This window comes from Larus michahellis, chromosome 3, assembly GCF_964199755.1.
Source record: "Larus michahellis chromosome 3, bLarMic1.1, whole genome shotgun sequence".
Taxonomy (NCBI): domain Eukaryota; kingdom Metazoa; phylum Chordata; class Aves; order Charadriiformes; family Laridae; genus Larus; species Larus michahellis.
In genome coordinates, this window is record NC_133898.1 from 50821741 (window position 1) to 50830389 (window position 8649).

At 45.3% G+C, this 8649-nt stretch overlaps 1 long non-coding RNA gene across 1 annotated transcript; it reads right to left on the bottom strand.

The window, feature by feature from the left end:
* Positions 1–1240: 1240 nt before the first annotated feature.
* On the bottom strand, positions 1241–5817 carry LOC141740807 (uncharacterized). The gene is made up of 3 exons (XR_012586150.1): positions 4909–5817; positions 2758–2798; positions 1241–1792 (listed from the first exon to the last, which is right to left on the bottom strand). It is a non-coding gene; the product is annotated as an uncharacterized LOC141740807 (long non-coding RNA).
* Between the last annotated feature and the right edge of the window lie 2832 nt (positions 5818–8649).

Genomic DNA, 8649 nt, shown 5'->3' on the forward strand with positions numbered 1-8649 from the left:
CAGACATGATGCATTCCTAATTAACTAATTTTTGAGCATGCAATTTGGCAACCTTAATAACGCTTTTCAGTGCTGCTTTTACTTGTAATGAGTAATATTTTTGAAATTTTCAGCACCTGACTAGGACAAAAGCAGAATATATTCAGCCTCGCTCAGCAGGACTCACTTGAAAATAGTGAGGCTTCAGACAAACAACACTTGTGTTTAGTACAGTTAACATTTAACACTTTTGGGTTGGAATGAGGTTAAAAGTACCATTATTGCTGAATTCTATGTTAAATGATCTAATCTCCTGAAGAAATTTTTCTTATTAGTGACACTGTAATGTGCTTTAAGCTGCAGTGGGTTCTGATGGAAAATGGAGTCCAAAGCTGACATCTCTGGGAGCAAAGTAAAAACCAATCTGAAGCATTGTCTTATGAAAAGGCAAACATTTCTCTCCAGATCCTTTTCTCTTGCAGCCTTTGGTATTTGGCATTAGACATGAACTTTCTTCTGAAACTTGCATCTGTCTCACAGTAGGGAGAAAGAAATGGATCAGTAGCTGGGAAACCTCTGCTACGCAGCTAAGGCAACAAATTCTAATTGGAACACTGTAAATCAGGATAATTTCAGAAAAAAAAGTAGCTGGGTCAGAGAATTTGTGATCTCCAGTCATTTTGTCTCTGTACAGCATAGGATGGCCAGCTAACTAGTCTTTGTGGCACCTGTATACACAGTTCCTATTAAATGCAGAAAAAGGAAAAGTGAAAACCCATCCAATGTGGCAGCAATATGAATGTTTTTCAAAATACTCATTATAGACAAAGTCAACAAAAGCTGAAAACCTGCCATAAAAAAACTCAAGTCAGGGGGAAAGATTGTCCTGTGTGCTCAAGCTGCATACTAAAGTGATGATATTACAATCAGAAAGTAAACAAAACGAAGCCCAGCAGTGAGGTAAAGAAGCCGGTCGTCATGAGCATGGTATGGTGCAGACAGGGAGAGTAAAACAGTCTCTCACTGAACATCCTGCAGCAGGAATCACAGTGCCACCTCCTCGTCAAGTAGCTTCCCAGGAGCCAAGAGGAAGCACGGCAAGGCACGTATGAGAAGCCCCCAGATTTGCAGGTGAGTGGGGTTATTCCTGAGCGTCTCACTGGAGCAGGCAGCTCTGCAGTTGGGCATGTGCCGTCCCAAGCCCGCATCCCAAAAGTGAGAGTTTCAGTTTCAGCCAATCATAAAATGAGCACGATCCAGCATCACTTTCTTTATTTTTTTATTTTGAACCATTTATATTTATAATTTGTGAGTAACAGAGAAAACCAGGAATGCTAACATGACAAAAAAAGCAGTCATAACACTCTGCTCGTCCCTCCAGCCTAGAGGAAAATAAATATCATGGCATTTAGTGAAGAAGCAACACAGTCGTAATAATGAAGTATTTCTTTTTTAAGGCAGTGATTGAAAATAACAGGTTCACAAGCAAAATAGGTGGGACCAAATACATTAGGCACACAAACCTAGTAACAGGAATTAAGGTTATGTTCCTGGGAGGAAGACTGTGACTAATACAGATGACATGCAATTTTTTTCAAACAATAGCAAATTGTTAAAAGGCCTTTCAGTGGAGTAATACAGCACACAAGTGATCCCGTCTCTTATTTGTTGCCTGGCAAACTTGATTAAGTTTAATAGATATGAAAGGCTGCAAGCAGGTACATGATCTTCCTCTATGGCTATGTAAGCAGGTTTTGACTTTGCAGCAACCCGTGTGCTTCAGCAGAGAATAACCAAAACTCAGCTTCAGTTCCTGTTAGAAAGAAGGAGAAAAAACCCTGCAAAACCCACGTGGAATGTTTTCCATATTAGCTCCCTTTCAAAGGCAGAAGCCTGGGGCCAGATCCTGAGCTGTTACCGAGAGAGGTGGCTCCACTGGCTTCAGCTGAACTCTCAAGGTTGCAGACCTGGCTGGAAGTTTTGCAGCCTATGCCTTTCTTTTCAAACTGCCTATGAAGCTCGAAATAAAAGTGGTAGCCATACAGCCCTTCTCGCTGCCTTTTTAGGTGCTCCATTTTTAGTACAAGCAGCGCAACATAGGAACAGTGAAGGTCAAAGAAATGAATTTACTTTTAAAAGTCAGTAGAAAGCTGCTGGTGGCCCATGTGAGGTCTCATGTCAGGAAGCACCACCAACTAGGAAGCTAGGGCACAGGGGAATATTTTATTTTTGAAGGGCATATTTTTGGTGAGGCTGAGTCAGTGTGTGACTTGCTCTTGAAAAAAACGGTGATGGAAAAGTGGAAAGGTGCTCCTGTATTAGCTGCTAACACATTTGTTTCCCCTGCTACAGATGTATGACCGCCTAGACTGGCACTTGCCTTTGGACAGTGTCTGCAAGTGGCACCCAGGAGCAGAAGCTGGCCTTCTGGAGATCAGCCCCTCGCCAGTGTCCCAGTGTCCCAGTGTCCCACCGCCCCTCAGTAAACTGCCTGGGAAACTCGGGGGGAACTCTGTGAAACGCGATTCTTGTTTAACACGGGAACTTCAACGTCTCATCCCAACTGCCATAACAACCACTAACACCTGCAATATCGTTGTGCCTAGTTTCTGTAGTGGGGGCCCACTCCGTGACCTGGCTAGGGAAAGTCTCCCGGTAGGAAAAAAAATCACAATCGACAAATAAACAAAGGCTTTCTCCCTCCTTAACAGCCTCAGAGAGGAGAGGGGAAGCTAGCGACGGGCTCACTGCTGTCATAAGTGAGCATAATGTACATACCTCGACAGGCAGAATCTGAGATTTTGACAGATGTAACATAGCTGCAAAGCAAGTAATAACCAAGTGTTAAACCCCCGTAGCGAGGGCGCAGCCCATCTCTGCTGGCATTCTCCTTATCCTCTCTCCCCCACCCCTCCTTTGTAAGATCGTCTTTGTATTTTTTAGCTCTTTCTTCCACCTCCGTTCCCCTTTCTTCCTTTTGTGCTTTTTTCCCCCCCCTTCTCCCCTCTTGGGATCTGGCAGTTTGGGCCCTGCGATTCTTCACGGTTCATTGGTTTTGCTTTGCAGGGCTTCATTCCTCCGCGTCAAACAAAGATAGCGAGGAGGAGCACAGAGGCTATAGAAAGGAGGTTACATCAGGCATGTTGTAGACAGCGCTGAAATGTGTTTGTAACCTTGCCAGATGGATGGACAGCCCCTGCTGCGCGGGGGCTCTCGAAAGCAGATTCAAAGTCATACATACCAGAGGGTGGGAGTGGAGGGGGACGGAGAGGCGGGATGTCAAATTTCCATATATTTCCATGAGCTTACTGTCATTTCTGCCTAGCATGTCACTAGCGGCATATTACAAGGTTTCCCTGTACTAGTCCTGCCTGTTAAAAGCATACCCTGACCTAGATGCTTCATTTCCCCCTCAAAACAAACGCACACTGTGGAAAGATCATAGTCGCTGCCTGGAGCTGGTAGGAAGCATCCCTTGTCATGGTTTGCTTGTTTGTGCTTGTTGCAGTTGCTGTTCTAAGCCATGCAAAACAACTAAGCAACTATAAACAGGGATATCCCAGTCACCCTTTGAGTGTATCAAGAATTTGAGTCAACATCATCGAGGTACAAAGGCGTGTTGTGTAAACGAGCAGACTCTCATCACGCCGGCAAGTCTTAGAGGTGTTCCAGTCTGCATGGCTGCAGTGCCTGTGGCCACGGCCCTGGATGGAAACCCACGGTGCCAAGCTCCATCCAGAGGGCAACAGGGAAGCGACTGGGCTGTGAAGTTTAAATTTTAAACACACCCGAACAAGTGGCATCATTAAAAATAGCAAATAAGAGCATTCAACACTGTTTATAAAAGGGGCTTACTGCTTTGGCCAGTCCTTGATACTCCCCTTCTGCCAAAGCCCCAGGGAAAAAGAAGCCTCACAGACACTTCATCCCAAATGTGGTCTATCTTGGGCATGGTGGACAGCCCAAGCTCAGCCCTCCGTCCTGCCACCACCGAGCCACCACCATCAGCTCTGCTCCACTGAAAACCAAAGGGATAGATCTGTCCAGGGAGAATTCAGGATGGGGTTTTCAAAGCAGGGCTTACTCTAAAGGTGCATTTTTCAGTACTTCAAAATGTGCTGTGGCCACCGAATCCCGAGCAGACAGCTGGAGTACTTTGCAGCCTGCGCTGAAGGCTGAGTGATGCCCTGCCTGCCCCAGCAGCTGAGGCTTGTAAGGGACAGACAGAAATCTCCTTTTCCTCCTGCCAATTCTGTGATACCAGTCATCGCAGAGAGGACAAGTCTCTGTCCCTTGAAGACAATGCCAGCATCTCTTCCTATCATCGCAGTGACTCACAGCTCCATCACTGGCCTTTCAGGATGGAGGTTGAGGAACCAGTTTTTCTATCTCTCATCCTCCAGAACAATATAAGGCGTGTCCCAAGTCACACCCACCAACCTTGGGCCCCTACAGGCTCTTATGTTGATTGGGCCTTATTGAGTTGTGATGCCCAGAGGGAGATGGTTTGGCTGGTTCGTTGAAGTCCTCCCTGCACTTGGAAAGGCTCAGCCAGACTTTCAGCCCCCAGACGCTGCCCTTAGCTGGAGGGATGCACCAGGAGAATCCAGCCTCACAATGTTCATGCCCAAGTAGGGCAAGACATTTTTTGGAGGAAATCATGGCTTAGAAAGATTGTAACAATTTTTAAGTATCAAAAAATAGACCATATTATACCATGCCTGTCTAGTATCCCCTTTAAAATCAAGTTCTAGTCCAACTCCCTTAATTTAGCTACTTACAAAAGCTAAGCTACTTTTGAGATATATTTTCATACATTTTGTCTTGTGTCAGTGAGAATCATACATAAGTGCATGTGTGTGTGTTTTCAGTTTAGCCAAAATCAAGCAGTTCTTTATTTTAGAGGGAAATAAATAATTTCTTTCCTACCTGTTCCATTGTCCAGCCTCCTTCTTCTACCACTGCTCCCTGCTCCAGCAGCTGGAGGCCAAAAAATTTCCACAGAACTCACAGAATCCTCAAAAATTAATGAGACGAGCCTGAAGACAATAGGTTTGGTGGCTTGAGAGGGGTCAGCTGGGTGTCCAGCCCATCTTGCCACTCTGCGTGGCACTGCAGCCTCCGGCGTGATCTGGCACACAGAGCTGCGTAGTTGTTAAACTACTTCATGGAGCTTAAAATAGGACCTTCCCTTGCAAACAGTCATGGCTGAGAGTGAGCAAGAGCATAAGGAATTTTCCCTAAGAACCAGAATGAGCCCAATTTTGCTTTCATACACAGCAGATCTCCATTGCTTTTTTTAAAGGCATTCCTTCTCTCCTTGGCACTCTGTAAAACAAGGAGTATCAGGCCCCTCAAATGCCTTCAGATGCCGCTGAGACATTTGTCACCAAACCTTAAAGCTGTTGTTTAATCACTTCGCTCACAGCCAGATTCATCCTTTTGTTTACAGAAATTTCTGCAGTCTGGTACACGTTTTCAGGCAAGATCAAGCTGTTTTCCAGCAAAAAGGTCTTTTCAAATCTGCAGTCATGTCTTATTTGAACTCCAACTGGGCTCCTTTCTGAGTGCAACTCGTCGTGGTTTACAACACAGCATCTCTTTCTGTAGCTGTTGTTTTACCATTCACATTTATAGCTGACTCTGAGCTTCTCCCACCCTCTGTCCGCGTCGTCTCCTGGTAGGAAGTGCTGGGAAATGAGGGCCGCCACAGCGTCATGCTCGGTCTGGTGTAATGCTGGAAAAACATAAAGATGTTATGTTACATTATAAGCAGAACATTGCAGCTGTCTGTGCAGAGCTACATCCAGCAGTTGTATGACGCCATGCCTGATAGGTGGCTGGTTTACCCAAATACCTGGTGAATACTTGATGGTCTACCAAGATAAGCTACTGTCTAACCACTGCTTCCTACCTTTGATTTATTCTTTGGTTTCATGCCAGTAATGAATAACGGTAACATTTCAGGGAATTACCATTTTTGAGATATTTTTTCTTTAACTCACAGATCAACATTGTCTGATTTTGCAAGTTAAAAGGATCTCTCTTAACCTACTGGTACAAATGTGACATGCCTAATCTTTTTTCCATATTTTGGTGTTGTTTTTTTTTTCTCTTGCCGCTTGAAATAAGAAAATTCAACCAAAATAACTGCCTAGGAAAGATTAAGTTAAGAATCTTTCAAGGGTAGTTTAAATGATCTCTTTTTTCCTCTTCTTAATTTCTAAATAATAATAATTAAAAATCCTTCACCATACCCCAATGGGTATCAGATGTAGAAGTAAACTGTCATATTACAGGAAATGCTGTCTAGGGAATCGCAGTTCTTTATAGCATGGCTCTTGTGAACATTACAGTGTTCAGAGTAAGCAAATGTAGCCACGATAGCTCGGGTACCTCCCCAGTATGAATGTAGCAGTGTCAGCAAGCAATCGAGTGTTTAGGGGCTGTGCACAGCCCATTTTCACTCAACACAGAGATAGTTTGCAGAAAACTAGTACGTCAATTAACTGCTATTGCCCTGTTTGGCTGCACGCGGAAGGGGGAATAGAAGAGAAAAAAAGAATAATTCAGAATACAAACCACTTAGATATCAATGCAGTAACAGGACGTGTAGGATGATGGCTAACAGTAGCTAATTTCAGGGCGCATGGATAGCATAATCTGTTACTTTACTTATGGCTGCTATCCAGCGATAGTGCTAAGTGTGGTTGGATGGAAAAGGATACAACAGGAAAAAAAATCTACAAACGTGACACTAAGTTTGGCGGTACCAGCCGACAGAAGACCCAGCAGAGCTGGCCACAGCCAGGTTAGCTGCAGGGAGCCAGAGGAGGGCTGCCCAGCACCCAGCCTCTGCTCCTTCCCCTCACCCGGACCATTCCGCTCAACCAGGGATGTCAATGCGAGGAGCAACATCTCCTTCCGTCCACCTGCAGATCCACGCCTCATAGGAGAGGATTAATTTTTTTCCAAATTTCAGTGAATCCTGCTTGAAAAAAATCATGGAGCCTACCAATTTGTCCCTTAGATAAAGAGTTAAATCTCACATTTAGTTATGTGTACCGACTAACCGGTCACTGGAGAGAGAAATTAAATGGGTTACAAAGCCCCAGACCTGGAAGATCTCAGCTTCTACTGAAATCACTGGGATTTAGGCACTCATTTTCCTTTGAGGTGATGAACCCAAGTACATCCTGCATCTCCAGCAGTTAAATAAATTCCAAAACAGGACAGGACTGGAAAGCTTAGTTTCTAAAACCAGCAGTGTACTCTGTTAAAAACCTCGTGTTATATTTCATTTGGTGGCTGCTCCACAAATACTCTCAGCAGCTGTTGCAGCATCTTGGTTGTGATTCCTCTCACCTAACTTTAGTCTTCTCAAGTGAGGCCTCCAATCTGAATTTGATCCCTTGGTCCCCCCCCAGCCGAGTGAGTCCTCCAGATGGCGATTCAGAACTCCAAAAATTTAGTAAGGGGAATTTCTGTGGCTCCATAGTTGAATTTACTTTAAATAATCAGCTGGTTTATAAAGTGCAGCTCTGAGAAAACACCCTTCAACCCATTAAAAACCGCTGCATTCTGTTACACAGAGCATGAGACACAGGGAAACCTAGATGCAAAATAAAACAATTGTGTTTACTCTCAGAGATTTCAACTGCTCCTGTAAATCATAAGCTGCAAACCAGCAGGGAGCCGGCTGGGCATGGTCCCTGAGAGCAGGATGCTGAGCTGCCAAGAACTCCCAGAGACCCCAGAAGACGAATTAATTGATGGCTTTGGCCTCATTTCTGTCTCCAAGGGGTGGCAGGGCAGGATGTTTTTATTTCAACAGTGTTACTTTTGAATTGAGGGTGGTAAAACCCAAGGTATCACCCTAGCTAGAGCTGCAGCCTCCAGCGTTACAGTAAAAAAGCCTTTCCTGGGCACAGGGGAGAAAAGGAGGAGCGAGGGGGTGGCTCTCTGGAGTCCGCGGCAGCCTCCCAGCGCTGCAGAGGTGGCTCTGGGGCAGCCGTTAGAGCTGACACAGCTTCCAGGGAGGCTGTAGAGAAACACAGACGCTTCCCCAAGGAGCACCGGTGAAGTCCTTGGTGCTACAGCTTTGTCACATTAGCAGACTTTACTTAAAAGCAGCTCAGCTCTCCAGGTAAAACACAGGCCTTCCCAAAACAGAGCTCTTTCAACTCTGGGTAAAAACCGGTATCTAGGACATGCAGAATTGACTCCTTGGTTACTCAGAGGCATTGAAAAAAACCAGGATTAAGACAAGCACCAAGACTTTTGTTAGAGTGGTAAACTGAGCTATTAACCTGGGGTCCTACTGTTGTCCTCCTTCTAGAAGGTTTGGATTTTTTTTTTTCCGGTTTTGTTCCCTGTGCACGGGGGTGAGGGCATTTCTGCTCATTCAGGCCACCTGAGGGACGTAATTGAATTTGCCAGTGTGGTAGCCAAAGCTGTAATTAATCTCGTGACTTGCAAGCACGGGAGCTAGTGGTAGCTGCTCATCAGCTGTTGCTAATGATGAGGTGCCTCTGCGAGGGCCTTTTGGCCACACAGCCTAGAGCAAGGAGGTCAGTCCTGCTGAGCAGCGAGGTGGATCCTGGTTGCCTTTGGGTGGCTGATGGTGAAGTGTTGTGAAGCTGTGCCTACGGTGGGTCCTGTGGGCAACAG